General features: G+C 37.4%; 1 pseudogene; it reads left to right on the top strand.

The window, feature by feature from the left end:
* The first annotated feature begins 6,525 nt into the window (after positions 1-6,525).
* Positions 6,526-7,125, top strand: LOC116883971 (annotated as a pseudogene).
* The last annotated feature ends 7,324 nt before the right edge of the window (positions 7,126-14,449 follow it).

The following is a 14,449-nucleotide window of genomic DNA, read 5'->3' as shown; positions in this document are numbered from 1 at the left end:
ATGTAATTATAGCCTTAAAATCCTGAGAACCCAGACTAAGGAGATGGCTGAGTGTGTGCGTGCATGTGTGTGTGTGTGAGTGTGTGTGTGTGTGTGTGTGTGTTTGTGTGTGTGTGTGTGTGTGTGTGTGTGTCTGTGCCTCTTTTCAATTCTTTGAACAAGTCATCAAGAACCTGAGAGCCACAGGTACAAACACATAACAGGCAAAATAACCAAGGGCATTTTTAGGAAGTAAACAAGGAACAGGACAAAATAATATTTGCTGATGCCTGCAATGTGAAACAAACAAACAAACAAACAAAAAAACCCCAAACAAACAAAAACTCAGTTTGAGCTTGGGGAAGATGCAGAGGAGTAATATTTTACCAGTGAAATTATAGTATTAGATTGAGCAAGTAAGGTGTAGAGAAGAGAGAGCATGGTTCTATACACTGTACCTGTTCAATCTAAATGTGTCCCACCTTCCAGCTTGTCAGCTTTAGGGAGTTTCTTTTGGAAAAGAATTACTGCATAGATGTAGCCCAAATTTACATCATTTCTACAACTTTCTGTTCCCACTTCATGAACCCCTATATTTTCCCAGTAATTCCTCTCAATTTCTTTAATTCTTCATTAATTATTATTGTTGTTACAGACACATGTATTTACATATAGCATCTGATTAGCCAATATTGCTCATATTTATATATATATGATTGAACACCTAGATTGGAAAACTATAGTAAGAACTTCCTCCTTGTAAAAGTCTCATTTTCTCTTTCTTATCAATAATTGATTGCCTATAGCTCTTCATATACAAGAATGGACTTATGAGATTTAGATCATCCGTACTGTCCTGTCAACTGGTATTATCATTGTGCAGGTCAGTTTAGGCAAGGAAAAATCAATTAAAACATGATGGAGAATAGATTTAAGCAGTACTGGAATAGGGAATGATTATATAGGGAACTACAGAAGGAGCACACGCGCACACACACACACACACACACACACACACACACACACACACACATACATTCCCTGTTATGAGAAATCTAGACAATAATATATGTCTATAAGTAAAACTGGAAGACATGTGAATTTTGTGTCATGTGTTGAAAAGAGAATAGAAAAGACTAAATATTAGGAGATGAGGAAGGACCAAATATAGGTAATGGAAGTAAATAAGAAAGAAAATATGAAATTAATTGTTTTCCATTTCTAAATTTTATATAGTTTTTATAATTTTTGTGGTGGAACAGTGTGTACAAATATATTTAATAGTAAAAGTAAATCCCCACAATTGTCTGACTCTGGGTTTTCCTGCCTTCCAGAGGAAACTTCTGGGACCCCAAGAAAATCTTGCTTCCCTGTTGAGGCCTTCACAGTCCCCAGGATCAAGCAGTTCAGAACCTTCTCCCACAAATATATTGCCAGTAGGGTCTACCTGGGGCACAGACACTAGAGAAAAGTTGTATGCTGCCCCCTGACATCCACTGTCTGGTACACAACTCTCCTGCCTCCTTGGGGAGACCTTTAGTCATCAGTATCATTCTGTGATAAAATGTGGAATTACTTTTTGAATCACAAGTGATGCTTACTTTCATATACTTCAGATGCAAAAACCTCTGTTCTTGAGAAATCACAAAAAGCACTGGGATGTTTGAACAATTGTGCTGAAGAGGTAGACACTTGTGTACATAGCAGAGCTTCTCTGGGCACTTCACTAAAACTTCCCAGTGAGCTTCAAACCTTGTGTGAAAAGAAACACTGTCAGCATGTGGAGATAAGTATAAGATCAGCTGAGCAGCTTACCCTCACATTTCTTCTTGGAAAATTTTATTTTATTTTTCCTGTACCACTGTGGAAGGTACTCATCCTTGTTGACAGTTGTAACATCTTCAGGGTCTAAGCTACTCATGGTGAGTGAATACTATGTACCAGACCCATTGCTAATGAATCTACATGGAATGGTTGATTGAAAAGTGGATGCCTTACAGAACAAGAGCTAAGAAGCTCGCCTTGGTTTCTGCTGGTGCCAATTTAAGGACTTTTTCATGTCTCCACTTACTCTATAAGTCATTGTGCCTGTCTCCTTGAAATACAGACAGAAAGGATAGAGACTAGGTCAGCAGGATGTCATAACCTGTCCTTGAGATTGAGAAATTAGAAACAAATTCTCCCATAGTCAACAATATTATGACAGGAGTTCCTCAGGGGAATCAGCTGCATGATGTTAGCCCTGTGATTTAAGAAATTACAGAGTCTAACTCATTGCCTGGAGCCAGAGTGTAAAAGGTCAGAGGGCATGAAATTGAGAACTATCTTGTGTATTCTGTGTCTGTAATAGGATTGACTCTCACAAGATATGACCAGTATTTCAAAAGTACTCAGAGAATTGTTCTATCCTCTGACCAAATGCAGATCAGCAGGAGCTTTTGGAAGGGAGCAAGAACTGCAGAAGTTCTTCCCAATTACTCAATAAAGGCCCATGTCTCTTAACAGTCTTTATTCTTATGAGAGATATAGATTTCCTGCCAGAAAATGGGCTTGCATGTCTGCACCAATGATCAACATCCAGGCTTTAATAGCAGCATCTTCTTTAAATATCCTCTCATTCACCATGTATTCCGTTGCTTCTATTTTACAATCCCAGAAATTGTAAGAATGTCTACAAACTTCCTTCTATTTGCTACAGTTTATATCACTGAGGGTAGAGATGATTGATCTTTACAGTACACATCCTTACTATATATCCTAACTGTGAAGTTGAAGTGTGAAAGGACGTCATCTGCAGAATGTATTCTAAGGAAGGGAAGAATCTGTCATTCCTCAATTTTCATATGCAATTAAATAATCTGTCTCATTTATTTACAGTTGTTTTCCCCCATTAATTCTGTCATGGCTACCCAAAATTGCAAGGGTCTGAAGCCTATAAGCTGCATTACTAGCTATGCTTATATTAAAAATAGCCATGCAAAGGTCTCCATAAGTGTTTCCAGATATTGGGAAATTATGTAGATGTCACCTATACTATTTGGACTATTATTCTCTCAGCTGTCTCTTGATGGTGTGTAGTCATAAATTAATTTATTTCAAGTCAGTTGACCAACTATTTTTATAAGTAGTTAGGGATGACTAAATCTGTATTTTTACCACAGAATTAAAATTAATCTTATTCAGAAATACGCATTGTACTTAACACTGTGGGGCTGAATCCAAAGTAACAATGGCTTCCCAAACAAAGAAGTGGAATATTCACTTCTGACCTTACATGGAATGTGAAAATATTTCATCCGAAGGGGCTGATGCCATGGGCCTTCCATTTAGGTGTTTTGCAAGAGAAACAAAGGTCATTAAAGCCTGGATATCAAATCTGTGGTAATGGCCCTGTGATATTGGAGTAGCTCCAAGAGAGCAGTGAAGCTACCCATCATTGGCCCCCCCACTGTGACAGGACAGCATAATGACAGCTGTCTGTGCTTGGGATTTCTGAAGTGGAATTTGTTTGATAGGAATGTGAGACACAGACCTGCCTGCTGTCCACACTAATCCAATATACCAAGTATTGGTAATTTTGTGGAATTTTAGAATAAATGAACCTTTTCTGTTTAGAATTTCGTCGTACATAATAACCGTTAATAAAAAAAATACATCACTGAAAACAGTTTATCACGAACTTGAAAATATGTTCATATCTATTTAATGTTTACTCTTCTTTTTCTAAGAATAAAGCCAGTTTCACTGAAATAATATCTTCCCAGACACAGGCTCTTGTTTGTTTATCATGACCTTCAGTTCCACAAATATAAATATTATTCTGAAGAATATCTCACATGCAGACTAAACTACCACTGGTAGAAGGAGAAACCCCAAGCTCAGTTTCCTGCACCATCTTCTTCCTAGTCCATTCCCTTACTTAAGATCTAGAACATTAGCAGGTAAATGAGCTGTAAAGGACATTTTGTGGGGGGAAGTTGACCTAGGAAGTCTATGTCATTCATGCCACATTAGTGTTGATCTTTAATCTCAGATTTGTAGAAGAAGGTTTTAGCTAGGGAACAATATGCAAATCCTGAGTGGAGTGCAGTTGCAAGTAGAGAATTCTTTTTCTGACTTTAAGCAAAAAAAGCATGGAATGATTTCTATGTTTAAAGAAAAGAGATGAAGGGGAAAAATCTATGCTATCTAAACAAGATGAGGAATTTGCATTTAAAATGTTACTACATTTTTTTCTACCACTGTGTTAATCATTTAGCACTCACCTGTGGACCTTAGGAACCTTGAGTTTCTATAACTATTCAGTAAATGATTCCTTGTTCAGTTTTTATAAAATTATCAAGACTTTTTGCCATCTTTTAAATAATTACTTAAAGACATAGCAAAGGGCAAAAACCGTCCATGTGCCATTATGTCCATTTTCATGTGTATTCATATTAGAGGTGGAAGTTCTGAATGTACCTGGGTCCCCTATGCTCCCCCTCACACCGTCAGTCATCTACAACTTACCTGATCTCTTCCATAATTGTATGAATTTTCGCCTATTTGAACTTCATATAAATTGGAGTATTGTTTTATTTCTACAATGTTTCCTCACCAATTTCTGTGATATTAATGAACTTTCTTTTTTTTTTTTCTGTTTTTTAATTCTTTGCTTCCTCTTTTCTTCCTCCTCCTCCATCTTTTTTTTGTTGTGTTTTATTTTGAGATAGACCTTCACTATATAGCCATAGCTGGACTGAAACATTTTTTCTTCTATCTTTATTAACTTGGGTATTTCTTATTTATATTTTAATTGTTATTCCTTTCCCAGTTTCTTGGCCAACCTAACCTCTCCCCCTCTCCTTCCATATGGCTATTACCCTTCCCATCCCTCTCCCCATTACCTTCCTCCCCCTAACTATCATGTTCCTGGGGGTTCAGTCTTAGCAGAACCAAAGGCTTCCCCTTCCAGTGGTGCTCTTACTAGGTTATTCATTGCTACCTATACAGTTGAAGACCAGGGTCAGTCCATGTATAGTCTTTGGGTAGTGGCTTAGTCCCTGGAAGCTCTGGTTGCTTGGCATTGTTGTTCATATGGGGTCTCGAGCCCCTTCAAGCTTTCCAGTCCTTTCTCTGATTCCTTCAATGGGGGTGCTATTCTCAGTTCAGTGGTTTTGCTGGCATTTGCCTATGTATTTGCTGTATTCTGGCTGTGTCTCTCAGGAGAGATCTACATCCGGTTGCTTTCGGCCTGCACTTCTTTGCTTCATCCATCTTGTCTAATTGGGTGGCTGTATATGTATGGGTCACATGTGGGGCATGCACTGAATGGCTGTTCCTTCTGCCTCTGTTCTAAACTTTGCCTCCCTATTCCCTACCAAAGGTATTCTTGTACCCCTTTTAAAGAAGGAGTGAAGCTTTCACATTTTGGTCATCCTTCTTGAGTTTCATGTGTTCTGTGCATCTAGGGTAATTCAAGCATTTGGGCTAATAGCCACTTATCAATGAGTACATATCATGTGTGTTTTTCTGTGATGATATTCACAGATATCATCCTGATACTCAGGATTATATTTTCCAGTTCCATCCATTTGCCTATAGAATTTCATAAAGTCATTGTTTTTAATAGCTGAGTAGTATTCCCATGTGTAAATGTACCACATTTTCTGTTTCCAATCCTCTGTTGAAGGGCATCTGGGTTCTTTCCAGCTTCTGGCTGTTATAAATAAGTCTCCTTCAAACATAGTGGAACATGTGTCTTTATTATATGTTGGGGCATCTTCTGGGTATATGCCCAAGAGAGGTATAGCTGGGTCCTCAGGTAGTTCAATGTCCAATTTTCTGAGGAGCCTCCAGACTGATTTCCAGAATTGTTGTACCAGTCTGTAATCCCATCATTAGGGGAGGAGTGTTCCTCTTTCTCTACATCCTCACCAGCATCTGCTGTCACCTGATTTTTTGATCTTTGCCATTCAGACTGATAGGAGGTGGAATCTGCATAAATGTAGTATATGAAATTGTCAAAGAATTAATAAAAGTTTGAAAATTAAAAGCATACCTAAAAGTTAGCATTTGAAAAGCCTGAATATGCTCATTACCACTTTCTTTTTCAAATATAGTTCCTTCAATGCCTATTCTTGTTTAGAAAATTAGTACCCAATATGTGAAGCTATAAGGAAGCGTAATTTAAGACCTGATGTACAGTAAAATGCAGTTATTTGTTCAAGGGAGGGGACAGGTGGCCAAAAGAAAGTATGGCTGTTGAATTTTTTTATTTGTATCAAAATATTATATATAAAAGAGAAGAGAAATCAAACCTACATGAATTTACCAATATTGTAATGAATAAATTTTTGATGCCAGAAAGGAATAAGTCATCTTCAGTCACAGCTCTCCTATTTAGGGAAAGATTCCAGTCTGGGTGACTTGACTGAAGTAGCCCTGTTGCTGTGCATATCTCTGCCCATCCCCTGATGATTTGCATGTGGCCAAAACACAGTGTATCACTCTGAGATCTATTTAATAGTTGGATCATACCCAGTGCAGAGATCAGTCTATGTCAGGACACAGTTTAGATATGAGGGTCCAGATTCAGTTTCTGGGGCTCCTTCTGCTCTGGACATCAGGTAAAAAATTGGGAATTTACCCAACGACGTTGTTCACTAACACCTGATCCTTCAGGGTAAGTAGGTTACAATAATATTAACTGTCAGGATTTATTTACAATTGTACAATTCCAGGTGCCCAGTGTGATGTCCAGATGACCCAGTCTCCGTCTTATCTTGCTCGTCTCCTGGAGAAAGTGTTTCCATCAGTTGCAGGGCAAGTAAGAGCATTAGCACATATTTAGCCTGGTATCAACAGAAACCTGGGGAAACAAATAAGCTTCTTATCTACTCTGGGTCAACTTTGCAATCTGGAACTCCATCGAGGTTCAGTGGCAGTGGATCTGGTACAGATTTCACGCTCACCATCAGAAGCCTGGAGCCTGAAGATTTTGCAGTCTATTACTGTCAACAGTATAATGAAAGACCACACCACAGTGATACAAGTCATAACAAAAACCCCCATGGGAAGCAGAAACCAAATGTTCGCCTGGCCAGTTGTTCAGTCCATGTCTCTGTCTTCTGTAAATTTCTCTGTTTTCAAAGTGTGTTGCTTTGAATGAAAATAGATTTCTCATGCTAATATGTTTGAATGTGTGGCATAGGTTTTGGGAATGGAATTTGTTTTTTCTGAAAGAGCAGTCCCCTCTCCTAACTTCTGAGACACCTCTCCACCTCTGCAGCGAGAATATAGGATTTGTGTAATAGACCTCTTCCAAAAATATTTATCATCAAAGTAACTGATTCTCCTTGGAGATTTGATATCCCAGAGACCTAGACAGAATTAAACATGGCCAGATAAAAAAGGTACAAAGTCAACGAGATGAATCCTAGTGATATTCTGCTATACTCTTAGATCAGTACCTAGCACAATCATCATCAGAGAGTCAGCTACTTAGAGAAACAGATGCAGATACCACAGACAGACTGTAGAGTGAACTCAAGGAATCCAATGGAAGATGAGAATGAAGTTTTGTAGGATCCAGTAGGGTTGAGTATACCATCCTTCATTTTCTGAACTCAGACCTAATCTTGGTTCATTTTTCCTTTGATGGAAGTGAAGTGTTCTTCACCATCTCTTTTGATTACTTTTGGTTGAAAGGCTATTTTATTGGATATTAGAATGGTTATTCCAACCCTTTTGGGGGACATATGCTTGGAAAAAAATCCCCAGCTCTTTATTCTGAGGTAGTGTCTATCTTTGTTGTTTAGGTGTTTCCTGTATGCAGCAAAATGATTGACCCTGTTTACTTATCTATATTAGTCTGTGATTTTTTTAAATGGGTATGAAGTATGAGTTAAGAATGTGAAGACGGAATGAAGAGATTATTGAGTGTGTGTGGAGAAGTCTGTATGTAAGTGAAAGGAAAGCACATGTGGTGTATACTTCAGAGTTCAGAGCTCGACAGTCACCTATTTTTATTTTCCTGTGAAGCTCTAATGATAAATGATATGGGTAATTCTGCCAAGAATTGCTATGTCCATACATGGACAGACTACTTCACAGGCTGTGACCAGACATTTCAGAAGTCCTCCATGCAGTAGGCTGTTATCTCAGTTCTTGTACAACAAGCATGGGGCAAAATCTGAAACAGCTGAAAAACTGGCTTTTTTTAGTTACTCAGAAAAGCCCAGTCACTTTAAAAATCTGAACTTATCAAAGCTGTATTGGTTCCCTCATAGAAAATAGACTTTTCGATAGGGAGAGTCTCTCCATCTGTCCTTCTAATGCTAGTCACCATAAGATACCAGATTCCCATATATATATATATATATCTTAAAAATGGATGGTCCCAAGCCATTAGCCTATAGTCCTGGAATATGACATGTGAATCCTGGTTTCAGCAATGGCATAATGAAACTTGTACACAAATCATAGTGTAATCCCATCACATGCTGGTCTATCACTGAATAGTTCAGCCTGCCAAACTATAACATGTAAGACCATTCTCTCCTGAGCGATAACAGGTTACAAGATCAGCACCATGCCTGACATGATCTGGGACCAAGTCCACATAAGACTTTCAGTGTCTGTTTTGCCACTCTGCATCCAGTTCTGTTGTTTTGATACTAGGGGGTGACTTAAGCCATGTTCTCTTTAATGTTGTTGTAGACTTAAAACCATAAAAAATAAAAGCTTGCTATGAGGAACTGTGCTGAACTTGTGAATCTGATGACAGTAACTCTTCCACAGATCTGCAAGGGACTTCTCAGAAAGCCATTTAGTCACCAGGATGGACTAGTAAGCTCATTTGTTAGGCTGTTGTCTCATCAGAATTTGAAAGCCAATGTTTATTATGCATCTTCATAGGAAATCCATGGAGCAAATTTTCAAATATCTAAGTGGCACTTTTCCAGTAAATATGGATACTCCTGATGAGGAGTATGGAGACCTAAAATCATGGAATATGTTATAAGTAATCAGGCTATAATACTTGTATAGTCAGACTTGTACCTGAAATCATAGATAGAGCAACACATATGCATGAGGTACCTGAATCATAAAATAGAACGCAGGTAGTATTCAAATGATCCCTTTTGGAGATAAATTCCAATAACCTGAAGTCCTAAGACTCCAAGTTTTCCTAAAATAATTATCTTGTTGACTAGATCTTTAACAAACAGGCCTTTGGAGGATGAACAACAGCCAAACTGTATCAATGAGTAAATATTTTTCTTGTCTGAATACTAGAAAAAAATCCCAAAATTCATCCACTGTTTAATTAATAATTTAGTGAATGAATAAATGGTTTATTGAACAATCTAATCTCCAAGACAAACAATGGTATGTGAGTATTGGAAGCAAATATACAAAAATGAAACCTAAATTGAGCTAAACTCCTAAATGGATATGCAGTAATGTTTACATCCAAAGCACAAATTAACTCAGTTATCAGACAATAGGTAGATAATTTTGCTGATATACTTTTGACTATTTTGGGGGGGGCAGAGGAATTCTCTTGACTTTGTCTTTAGACAGGCAAGACATGTGGCAGCTAGGCTACAACAAGTAGAAGTGTTTGCATTCAGAACTACAGGAAAGTGTGCAAACTGAATGTATTGGTAAATTTTCAGGTCCTCAGGCTCCACCTTACTGATTTTCAGAATGAATGTTGTCTCTAACCTTCTGCCACTGAACCTATGTTGGAAGCCCTGGTCTGGATTCTGCAGAAAATAATTCATATAGATGATTCTATCACTGTACACATGAAAACATAATCTAGCTCTCCAGGAGGGATAGATTTGGAGAGTGGATCCTAGATCATTGTGATATCATTGCTTGTACCTGAAATAAGGAGAGAAAGACAAGGTCATTTACAATCATAATGAGGAACTTTTTATTATTTCAAATAGCATGTTTATTATTTTATCGGCACTTCTAATCCATACACCACAATGCCCATTTTCAAAAGGTAGCAGAGCTAAGTGTTCTTTTAAATTAGTTTGCAATTTGCCTCTTTTATTTGTGTTAAAATTTATATCAGGTACAATGTGCTTGCTCCTTCTAGAATGCTCTCCATGGATCTAAACATCCCATGTCATATTGAAAGTTAATACTTGCGTGTGTGTGTTTGTGTGTGTGTGTGTGTGTGTGTGTGCCCCAAACACACACACACACACACACACACACACACACACACACACACACACACACACACACAGAAATCCCAAAATCCCAACATGGACAAGTGTGCGCTCACTTTGTATTCTCACTTTCCTGACTTCTCTCCTCTGCCTTTACCAGGACCCTCCAGCATGAATAGGTCTAGGAGCAGAACTGGATACTTCATTTTGAATTAACCTGAGGAATCCTGGTCAGGCCAGGAAACTTCCCAGCTTGACATTTATTTTAGACTTGCCTCAGTGTGCCTCTCTAAGGAGCAGCAATATGCAAATCTTCTGGTGAGTGCAGTGAAGTAAGTCAAACTGTCAGGTCAAGTGGGGATAAGATACCAGAGGCTGAAGAACTTTCCTCTACACAGGTTCAAATGAAGTTTCATTTGAGCTTTAAATAGCGCTAGTTAGGAGAGTTCAGACCTGTCGATTCAACAGAAGGAATTTATTTATATTGCTCTTTTTCCTGTCCATTTTCAAGTTCATCATATTTTCCTAGACAAGTTTTAACCTTCTCTTCCCTTCAGATCAGTTTTTGTACTTGTATATTGGTAAATCTGCCTTCATTTGTAGTAGTTTATTCAGAAACTTAGATTTATGCATACAAATATAACAATAATAAGGTGGGGAAGGAAGTAAGTATGACATGGAAGAAAATGGAGGAGGAAAGAGAAGAGGGAAGCATATAGCTTTATGTGGTGTTATCAATAACAATGTTCCCCACTCCTGCTGAGGCTCATATGTTTGAAAGTTTACTCATCAGAGATTAGCACTACTTGGGAGAGATTACAGGCAGGACAGAGGGATGCTGGGAGAAACTAGAGTTCAGGTCTGTTTTGAAATGTTAAATAGACACCTCGGTGACTTGTCCAGGTTTGAAATTTGACATTGATTATTTGCCTCAAAATAATCCATGGATAGTTGATAAACTATGTAAGTGGGAAGTGTGGGAAGTGTCTGCTTGCACTACTCAACTCTGCCATTGTATTGTGAAGTATTCTTAGTCAAAAGACAAATAACTATGCTTTCCAATAAAACTTTATCAACAAAACAAAAAAAAAAAGAAAAGAAAGTGTGATTTTTTTGGAATAGTTTTTATCTTGTTGGAGTAAGTGGTCTATCACTAGGAATAAGTTTTTTACTAAACACAATGTGACCCTGGTCGGGGACAGAGTGACATGGTTCCTGCCCCTGGGACAAGACCCTGGTTTGGCTCCATGAGTGTAGATAGCTGCTGTGGGCAAAAGGTTTGTTTGAGTAATAATGTACCCATTTTCACATTCCTCCCAGCAATGTACTCTCTGTTAAGGTTAATGATTCAATAATAATCCTGGGCAGCAGGAGTCCAGGAGTCAAGGGTATGGCTAATATCTCAGCAAAATGATAAACGTTAGAACCTAAAGTACAACCTTCTAGGTTATGGAAAAGCCCTTTAAATACTTTTGAGTTCAAAATATATAATTTCTCAACTGTGAAAAATATAAGGATCCAATATGAAACATGAATCTAAAGAAACAAAGGCAGGAAAATTGAGAGCCAGTTTTGGAATAAATGACTGAATGGATATGTAAAAAAAAAAAAAGAGTGGCCCTGTGTTCTGTAAGAAAAGAGCTATCCAGAGAGTACTTTTTTTTAGGATTAGAAGAGAGAATTGCTTGGAGAACTGACAGACAGACATACAGACACACACACACACACACACACACACACACACACAGTCACACACAAACACATACACACAGACACACAAGCAAACAGGACATGGACAGAGCTATCTCTTGGAATAGCAAGCACAACACAATTCATTAGCTAGATCCATGGTTTGACTTCAAGACATTCTTTTCATGTACGTCCTAAAGACCTGGATCAAGAGATATCCCAAAAACTCAAATGTTCCCGCCTGTTTGTAGGATATATTCTTCTAGATGGACTGTGTTGTCTGATATCAGTGGGAGATTATGTTTCTGCTCTCACAGAGACTTGAAGTGACAGGATGAAGGCATTTACAGAGGTAGCCTCACTTGCTCAAAGAAGAAGGGAGGAGGGATGGGTGAAGGATTGTGATGAGGGGGGAGACCATGAGGGGACAGTGAGTGGAATGTAAACCAAATAAGTAGAAAGAGTAAATAATATATAAAATAAAGTAAAATAGAAATTAAAGAGAAAAATTTTATCATTTGAAAAAGTGACATAAAATTTATACGACAAAATTTAAAAAAATCATTATTTTCTCATACAATGCATCCTAAACAACAGTTCCCTTTTTCTTTTTCCTCCCTCCAAATCTCTCCCCCAGATCCAATGCTTCAGAGTTTCCCTTCAGAAAGGAGTATCCTACCTAGACATAACACCAAAACATGGTATAGAAAGTAACAGGATGACTAGGCATAAGTCCTTATAATTATCTATGGTTCCTTGGAAAGTAATACTCAGACTCAAATAGTTTGCAAAAGCAAAGAGCATTTTATTCTGTAGAAGTTCACCCTTCAGGGGTCTCTCTTTCCAAGATGTAGATGACCAAGTGAGCTCACTGGCCTCATTTAAAGTATATTAGGAGAATTTTAGGGAGATGACTGTTATCTTAATCTGTTAGCTCCATCTCTAGCGACATTCCATAACCATTCCTGGGGTGCGGCTGTCTGGAAACTGTTGCTGGGGAAGTTTGGAAACTGTTCTTGATCCATTGCCCTTGCTTCAGATAGTATATATGCATTTATACCTTCGGGCATAGTCTCTCCCTTTAATAGAAAACAAATCAAAAGATTAAAATCAGTATTCAATGCAAAGTAAATCTTGTAACTGTAAGGGAATGTATATCGTCCTGACAAAGAGATGGGTATACATTACAAAATGTTGACACCGCTAAGAAAGCAATCTTCAGTTAATAAGCTCAAACTGACTTTATCATAGTATCTTAAATGAAAGAAGCCAAATATACTCAGGAATCTACTCAAGGTAATTGGAGATACCTGTACACATGTAATCTGCTAAAAAAGTATTCATAGTATCTTTATTAATAACTTCTCAAGGTAGAAAATTGCAATGTTCATATGACAGAATAAACAGAATCATTAGTGGAGAAGCCAACAGGCATATTACTTATTTATTCACAGATCATGAATGAAATTTGAAATACAGTTATATTCTAAAACTATAATTTGTCACTGAAGTACATGTGCTGCATGATTTTCTTAAAATGAGATTGAAGAATTAAAACATGCATGATATGCAGTAACATCAAGAATTTAGTATTCATAGTATATAAACATAAGAGGTGTTGATCAAAAAGAACATTTCAGTACTATGAAAATGTTTATGTTTAGGTATTGTATATGTGATACTGCCTATATATTTATATTTGTGAATGATATATACATATATATATATATACACAACACATACATACACACAAATACACACATACATATATTCATATATATTTTTATATATGGTAATTCTTATTGTATATATTCTTTGCAAGAAACATTGAACACTTAAGCAAGTCCCCTTGGTTATAATTTAATATCTATTTTCTTTTTTTTAATGTCTATTTTCTAATACTAAGAATATGTCAATACATAGAAAATAATGTTGAATGATTTCTACCTTAATGTATCCTGCTAGTAAATTAAATTAAAAACTATGACCACAACATTCTGGGTGATCGATTTTTCTGTGAAAGTAATTATCTGTGTGTCTTTTCAGTATATTCCATTAGTTCTCTGCAATTTAATTGTGTATATTTAATATTTGAGAGAATTTCAAGCTGAATGAGGACATTCTGTTATTCCATACTTACAATGGATTTGTCAGCTTTGTCAGATTGAGCATTCTATTAGTCTCCTAGTCACATTTTGTTTTACTAATTTCACTATTGACCTCTCTTTACTCGCTCTGCTCCCCTCCCCCACTTGCTTCCCTCTGGCCTTTCTTTCCCCCTACTCCCTCTTTCCATGTGTTCCCAGCCTGCCTCTTCCCCACCCCCTCTTTCTCTTCTTCTTTCCTCCTCTTCCTTCTTTTCTGTACCCCTCCCTTTTTCTGCTACTACTCTCTTCTCACCCTCTTTTCCCATGACTCCCTGAAAAACTTCCTTTTATTGTAAATCTGTCCTATGGCTGGTATACTATATTTACTGCACATAGCATGGCCACATAATAAGAAACAGTGTTTTGGTTAAAGTCATTAAATCTGGTAGCACTTGTTGACTATTCATGCTTATTAGTTGTGGGAAATAGTAGCACAAGTTTATAAACGGGCAAGTAAAGGTA

Source organism: Rattus rattus, chromosome 14, assembly GCF_011064425.1.
Source record: "Rattus rattus isolate New Zealand chromosome 14, Rrattus_CSIRO_v1, whole genome shotgun sequence".
NCBI lineage: Eukaryota > Metazoa > Chordata > Mammalia > Rodentia > Muridae > Rattus > Rattus rattus.
This window is presented reverse-complemented; position numbering and strand designations above follow the sequence as displayed.